The sequence below is a fragment of the Lathamus discolor genome, chromosome 1 (genome assembly GCF_037157495.1).
Source record: "Lathamus discolor isolate bLatDis1 chromosome 1, bLatDis1.hap1, whole genome shotgun sequence".
NCBI classification, from domain to species: Eukaryota; Metazoa; Chordata; class Aves; order Psittaciformes; family Psittacidae; genus Lathamus; species Lathamus discolor.
The window spans coordinates 58,075,101-58,083,098 of NC_088884.1; the positions used below are offsets into that span (position 1 = coordinate 58,075,101).

The 7,998-nt window shown below is 43.7% G+C and overlaps 1 long non-coding RNA gene across 1 annotated transcript; it reads left to right on the forward strand.

Moving 5' to 3' along the window:
- The first annotated feature begins 958 nt into the window (after positions 1-958).
- Positions 959-7,329, forward strand: LOC136007154 (uncharacterized). The gene is made up of 3 exons (XR_010609509.1): positions 959-1,311; positions 1,928-2,106; positions 4,699-7,329. It is a non-coding gene; the product is annotated as an uncharacterized LOC136007154 (long non-coding RNA).
- The last annotated feature ends 669 nt before the right edge of the window (positions 7,330-7,998 follow it).

Here is a 7,998-nt window from a genome sequence, read left to right on the forward strand (position 1 = left end):
GGGGTTGCCGCAGACGCTTGGTGATGGGAGAGGTAGGAGAGAAGAGAGGTCTGACCATCCTTCGGATGGCCACAGCCGTTGGGCTCTCACACGGACGGACAGAAAGTCAAAGCCCCGCCGTGCCCGTTCAGCGAGAGCGCTGCAATTTCAGAGAGCCGAAAAGTTAAGAAGAATAGTGAAGAAGGAGAATCGCAGTCCCTCTTCTGCATTTTCACGAAGGGCCCTCCATGAAAATAAACCTGTCACCCGGCAGTCGGAAGGGGAAGGACCGAAAATAAACATGTCTGTGTACTACGATCGGAGAGGGCAGCGGGGCGGGGAGCCCCCGCCTCGCAAGCCAGCGGTCCCGCTGCCCGGCACCTGGGGGGCCCCATAGCTCTCCCGCGGCACCCCCGGGCTGCCACAGCCCGCCCTCCCGCTCCCCTCGCCGGCCCGGAGGAACGAGGCGGGCTCAAAGCGGCCGGGTCCTGTGCGGGAGGGCGGGAACAGGGGGAACGGGGAATGCGGACATTTGCCACCGGGCAGCTGCTCTCTCCGGCACGCACAGAGGGCGGGGGGGGGGGGGGAGGCTGCGGAGAAAAGCTCAGCGGAGAGAGAAAATGGAGGAAGGCGGTATCCGGCCCCAGCGGCAGAGCAGAGGCGACTGCGCCAGCGCTCCGCAGTGTACGGCGGCAGGCGGGGCGAGCAGCTGAGCGAGAGGAGCGGCGGAGCGCTCCTTTGCCGCCCCCAAAGGCGGGCCGGGCTGGCACCGGAGCGACCGGAGCTCCGTGCCAAGGGGACAGCGAGCGAGCGCCAACCCCGCCCGCGCCCGCCCAACCGGGGAACTGCAGCTCCGCGCTGCCTTGTACCGCAGCGCCGGCCCGAGCCTCCGCTGGCCCGCGTCTGCCCCGCCGTGTTTGAGGGGCTAGGGCGGGTTGCGGTTAACAGATGGAGCCGCGTGGGTGACCCAGCGCTCAACCAGAACCTGCTGGGGACAAGGCGGTGTGCCCAGGCCTTGCAAGGCCGCAGGGTGCCCCAAGGACACACGGCTCGGCCCCTCACGAAGGGTAAAAGGCCGCCGGCCGGAAGCCGTACACAGCCCCTTCCAGAACGTTCGGCGCGCTGTCAGGCTGGCGCAGCCTGCGGCGAGCGGAGGGCGCCCTCTGCTGTCCCTCCGGCGCCGGAGCGCATCCCCCCGTCCGCCCGCGGTGGCGAGGAGGCGGTTAGCTAAAAACGAGAAAAAAATCAATTATTTTGTGGGAAAAATATAATCCGACAATGCTGATTTGGCGCCCTACAATACGTATTCCTCCTCCTACACCTGCTGCTTGTGTAAGTTTTGTCAGGATTTTGTTAAAGTGTTATTTACAGCCTGAGTGCTCTAAGGGAAAAGTGCTGAGTTGCGAAATAAAAGTTGAGTTAAACTCAGCTGACAAGCACGATACTGGGTTTTTTTTTCAATTCTTTTTTTAAAAGTACTGTTTTGTCACCACTTTATGGTGGTTTATAGTTCCATTAAATGGCTCCTGGTATCAGATGGCAGATGCCAAAAGCTGTAAATCCAGTTTGTATAATCCAGAGTTTAAAATATTCTTGTGATGTCACAGAATGATGGTTTATAAAATACTTTCATTTAATTAGGAAGCACTAAGAGGATTTCTGCAAGGAGGGGAAAAAAAGGCGAGCAGCTCAGTTTGAATTATTTATGCGCTGTGAACTATCATGATTGCTGCTGAAGCTTTCAAGTACAAAAACATGGGCTTTACTCGCTTTTCACTTTTAGGCCTTAATTCTTTAATTATTCAGGCATGCAAATTCCTGTGAACTGGGATTAATTATGCAGGTAATCAAGGTTTTATTCAAAGTTTAGTTTCAAAAAGCAAAGATTAGCTGATAGTACGGTGGGTGCTGCCATCACTGTGCTCATGCACTGAAATACCGTTTGCAGGTACTATAACAGCTTGGGATTTCATGGAAGCAAAAAGGGGGATGAATGGATTCATGCACTGTGCAAACCAAGGAATGCCAGCCATGGCAGCCCAGTGGTGGTTGGCTGGCACAACTCGCTGTCCAGCAAGAGTGAAGGATGTCCTCCACAGGGATTGAGTGCTCATTGTCCTTTTGCAGGTATGCATACAAGAACATGTACCTCAGTGTGCATGGCGAAGAAGTGGGGAGGTCAGAGGCTGTTTCATGGAATCATAGAATAGTTTGGATTGGAAGGGACCTTAAAGATCACCCAGTTCCAACCACCCTGCCATGGGCAGGGACAACTTCCACTAGACCAGGTTGCTCAAAGCCCTGGCCTTGAACTGCCAGGGATGGGGCAGCCACAGCTTCTCTGGGCAACCTGTGCCAGTGCCTCACCAGCCTCAGAGTAAAGAACTTTTTTCATAATATCTAATCTAAATCTCCCCACTGTGAGTTTAAAGCAGATTGGGACAGTGAGCTTGGAGTGAGAGGCAGCAGGAAGACCCTTAATTCCACCATTTTGTAAAGCTGAGCTGGCCTCCATTGGGGGTGCCACCGGTACCTTCAGGGGTCTGTCTCCAGGAAGGTGCTGCGTTCACCACATGATGTTAGGGTGCTGTATTTAGCTGCCCTGCTCTCACTTACTTTGCTGGTGCTCCGATACTGAAATGGCATTGCGTATCTTGGTTTGGGTGCCAAAGCACATGTATCTAGCAATGGCAGACTGTAACATAGGGAAGCTCAACTTCTGCACATAAACATTGCACTGTACCTACCATTTATTAAATGATGCTGTCAAAAGTACCACAAAGTAACACCAACAGTGAGCACCATTTACATTTGCGTTAAAAGTTTTTTGCAGCTCTAATCATAGATACTTCAATTCACAATCCTTTACTTAAAGCTGATGATTATACTTGTATAGTTTCCAGATACACAAGTGTCATTGTGTCTTCAGTATGACTTACTCCAGTAGAACTACAGTTTGTTACGATAGACCTTCTCCTGACCCCTCAAACTAATATATTTTAATGTGGAGCTGAGCTTAAGTCCCTGAAAACAGCGAAGCTCAGGGCAGTGAGTGCTGGAGCCTGGTCAGTTTGCTGCAATCCACCTTGCTTTCTTACAGGTGTCGATCACTTTGACATTTCTGGCTTTATGATGCAGAGAGTTAGAAAGTCCAGATTTGTTGGTTCTGGGTGTTCTGGGTGCTGCTTAATCACAGGCGTCTTCGATTAGTTAAAGAACTAAAGCCATAACCAACAAAACACTTTTTCGGAGTTGGAGAAAGGGAGTTGTTGTATGCCTTTGTCAGAGGAGCTGGATCTGAAGAGTTAAGGAGTAATGTTACTTTATTCATAGTCCAAGGAGAAGAAAATTATGTTTATTTTAAATGCCAGAGTATTATTTTTAAATGTTAGGGTAAGAGCTAGAGGTCTGTGGAATGGGCAGCCGGAGTCCTTTGGAGGCTTCGTGACTCTCATCTTCCTCCCCGCACCCAGAATTCCCATTCCACTCCGGTTGTTCAAGTCACCCTCTGTGCAGCAGGGAGGGGTCCACACCGTTAAAAGAGCTATTATATTTCAGACTGACAAAAATGCAGGACAGCATCTGCCTCTTGCACGCAGAGCAACTAATAAAAGCTTTTAGCTTCTCCCTACCAAGGTAGCTTCCTCAAGCCTCCCTCAACAGCCACTCCTTAAGTAGAAAAAGGAAAACCCAAACCTTAAACCACTCTTCCCCCACCAACTAATCTGCTGGCAGACATCCAGAAGGAGAAATGAAACTCTTACTTTCCTCAAAGTTTGTTTTTTTTTTTTTTTTTTTTAACTCACTGACAAGAGTGGTGATTAAGTAGCATTTACAATGTGGCAGTTCTGACAGGGCTAGAAGGAAAAGACAGCGTGGGGTATACCAGTACAGCAGAGAAAAAGTCTACACATTTTATAACCAGTCACATTCAGTTAGGTGAAGATCATAATGCAATTTATAATACAGAAAATTATATGGAAAATATAGTATGTATAAATTGACTATTTAGAAATACTAAATAGCCTTCTCAAAGAATAGAAATAGTAACATTCATACTAATCAATATTAGCATTAGTATTAGCATAGTGTTTTTCAGCTAGCTTGAGGGAGGACATCCTGTTATGAACAGGACATGCAAGTTCAAACTTATTCTTTGTTCTGAAGATATCTTCTGCAATCTAAGAAAAACTGCTTCGAAAAGGAACATGATTAAAAGAAATAATGACTAGAGAACATGTATGCTTGCATCTTCTGGTGACATTTACTTGAGATAGGAAAGGAAGAGAGAGAATGAGAAAGCTTACAAAAAATCTGATTCACCCCCTTATTTTGTCAAAACATGATGAAATGTAAAGAAGGGGAAAAAAGCCCTCATTGTAAAAATACACACAAAGGAGAAACCATCAGCACTTAGTCGTGGAATTATGATACTCTATTTACTTCACTGTAACAGTAAGGTATGATATATTGTCCTGATTTTGGGGAAGTTTACAGAATGCCCACATTCAGGACTTTCAAGTCATAGGGTTGCATGCTGTGTTGTACTTACATCAACATAGCCATCACAGTGCAAATCGCTTTGTAGATACTGTAGTATTGGTGTGACTTCTGAAGAAACTTCCTGCCTAGGGACAAAAGGGGGTGGAGGGATCAGATGTCTCCTTTTCTCCCTTATGTCCCATTCAGTTTCTCAAAGCATTGTTTCTCCTGCCCCAGGGATGGAAGCCACTTCCAGCTTTGGGTGGCTGGAAGAAGAAGGGCCAAGGAGCTGATCTTCAATTGTATGGAATGAACAGCAACAGATGGAGAAGTAGGAGACAAATGAATTGTTCCTTCCCTTTCTGTATCTCTCTCTGGGTTTAATTATCCAGGGATTTTGTAGCTGTCAACTGATGGATGTGCAGTCTACCAGTGCCTGCTGGCTAATCCACTTTGGGGCTGTATTAGATTGGTTGAAAAATGATTGAATTAGAATAATATTCTGCTGTAAATCAAACAATAGTGGGAGAATAAGGAAGTCTATGGAAAAAGTGTTATTGGTATCAACAGAAGAAACTGAGTTTCAATTTCTAAGGGGTAAATCTGAGTATCAGTTACATTAGTGCAGCACCACAGAAAGAGCTGGGCTTGTTCTTACGAGACTGAGAACTACATAAAAGAAAAAATGAGCTACAGAAAAAATTAGCAAAAAAAAAAATAATAGGATATATGGTCTTGTGGTTTGGTAGGAATCCAAATGGAGGATATTAAATTTGGTTTGTGTGGCCAGTAGCATCTTGTAAACCCAGATGCAGAACATAGAAAGTGGTAAAGCAATAGCAACCAGAGGAAGAGAAATGGGAAGTTGTAGACCTATCAAAAGAAATAGAAGTGAGCGCCTTTAAAAAATTAGTACTTGAGGTTTTGCGTAACTGAAGATCTGTCTTATGCCATTAGAATATTTTCTCTGTGTGAAGTTTCTATTCAATGAATTGTGCTCAAATGTGTATCCCTGTGTATCCATTCACATGCTCTTACCTCTGAATAATGGTTTACTCTTAGAACACTGATTTGGAATTGAGCCCAGAGTAAAACAAGGGTTTTTCCATATATCTTAAGGTCCAAGAAATCTTGTTTAATGGTTGGGGTTCTTTTTAAATGTCTTGTGCTTAGTGCAACAAACACACTGGGCCTTTTAGGAGAATTGTGAAAATTGCTTCTCCGTCAACGGTATGCCTTTATAATCTTGAATTGTGTCCTCTTAGATATATCTACACACAGTTTTGCCATTATCTTGGCTGAACTGAGTCTGGCTTAATCTACTCTTCCATTTTTTCTAAGTAACTGGAAAAAGAAAGTATTTTTTCATAAAAACTGCATACTGAGAAACAGAATGGAACAGAACAAAACATAATAGAATTTATATTATTTGAGTCAGAAGTGACCTCCAATGATCATCTAGTCGAGCTGCCTGACCAATTCAGAGCTGACCAATAGTTAAAGCATGTCCAAATTGTCCAAATTTGGACAATTGGGGATTGTCCAAATGCCTCTTGAACACTGACAGGCTTGGGGCATTGACCATCTCTCTAGGAAGCCAGTTCCAGGTCTCTTGAAACTTCAATGCTCTTAGGAAGGATAGCTAAATCATTATTTTAGTACCCAGTATTTATGAAGGGAGTAGAAATAGCCACTGAAAGCAGAAGCAGTGTACTTTCACAAAATTTCCTGAACACACTGAGTGATTCAGGGAGTATCAGTATATCTCACAAGATACATATGGTATCTTCAGTAAGATAAGCCTGATCTCCTTAGTTGTTTCTGACCTAGTTTTTCATCCATATCAGTAACCAAACAAGATAAAGAAAAGAAGGCCTCTTAGGTGAGAATACCAGCAGCAATATTGCATACAAGAAGCAACAACTGATAGGCTCACTATCTATGGATTACTTCTGAAGGAGTGCCTTCATTACAAATCATGCAAGAGTGACCAGTACCCTGTCCTTTATGTAGTAAAGTGTTAACAGTCTTCTCAGTAATAACATCAAAACATCTGTTGCTCTTTGCAAGCCATGAATACAAAGGTCTAGCTCACAGTTTTGGCATTTCCCATTCAGCAAAACTGGCTCAAACGTCCAAAGACAGTGGTATATTTATATCTTTTGGCTTTCTTACTGCCTCTTTTTATCAGCCAAATCTACTGCCATCCATTTAGATTTTGCCTTACTAATAATACCACTGCTGTCTTTCATAGAACTATTTATGAGTAGATAGCAAAGCACATAGACAAGGACTTAGCATGAATATCCCCATCTCATTGCTGAGGCAGGAGGCCCAGTGATGGAAATGACTCACATGAAGTCACTCAGTAGGCCGGCGATTCAGTGAAGACTAGCACTAGGCGTGCCAAATTCAGTGTACTCAGATTTCCTTAATGTCATGACAAACTCCATGAACAATGAATTGCTGAAGTAACCTGTGACAAAGAATTAAAAGACAGAAGGTGCCCACTTGCCAGTTGTTTGATTTCCATGGGTAAAGGTTATATTTTGCTACATTCTCAGCAGCATGCCTTGACAGACAAACTATGTAAAGCAATTACAACTGAGTTGGTCTGTCAGCATCTACAAGGAAGACCATCAGAAAAGCCACACCAGTCTGAAGGAGAGGTAACAGATTTTAATTTCAAAAAGGGTGCTATAGCCAGGAAATTATTGGCAGACAGAGGGTTTTTGGATTCCAAAAATACTGCATTTGCTGCGGGATTACACTTTTGAACCCAGCTTTCATTTTTATTCTCACAATATAGTTGTTGAGTTACAAATTCTTAGAAATATCAAAGAAATACTGTATTTCCCATATATTTTTAATACAATGGTTCTTTTTACTGAAGTGCTTCTCTTTTGTTTGTTTTCAAAATATTTTCTTTCCTTCAGTCCTGTTCCAATGAATAAATCTCTCATCTTTTCATTATCTGCTGATGTTCTTATGCACACCATTTTTCTTTTATCACTGGTCTTTGTGAATTTCTCTGGGAATTACTACCTTACATTTTCTGTACTCTTACAGTCTTCTTTTGTCAATGTGTAAGTGGGTATACTACTCACTCTTAAAGCTCTTTGAATACTACTGTCCTATATTGAATTCTTCCACAGCTACAGAAAACAGATTGCTCTGTATTATGACACCCAAAAGATTTATTGGTAGGGCAATCTAACAAGAACTTACACAATGCCATTCTAGCAAATGACATATAATTAAGATTTGATTTCCACATTACAGAAGAAAAGTATCTGTGCAATGCAGGGAAGTTGAAAAGAAGCTTTCTAGAAAATGGCACATCCTATTTTTGGTTGGGTTTTGTTTGTTTGTTTTTTAATTTCCAAAAGTAAATGGACACCTACAGCTGTCAGCCAAAAGAGGGTTTTCCCCCCTCTACATTTATGCTCCATTGATTGTGAGAGACATCTGTGGATAAAGTGGGACATTGCCTTTAGAATCAAACCAAGCTGTGACTTTCTAAAAGAAAAAAAGTAG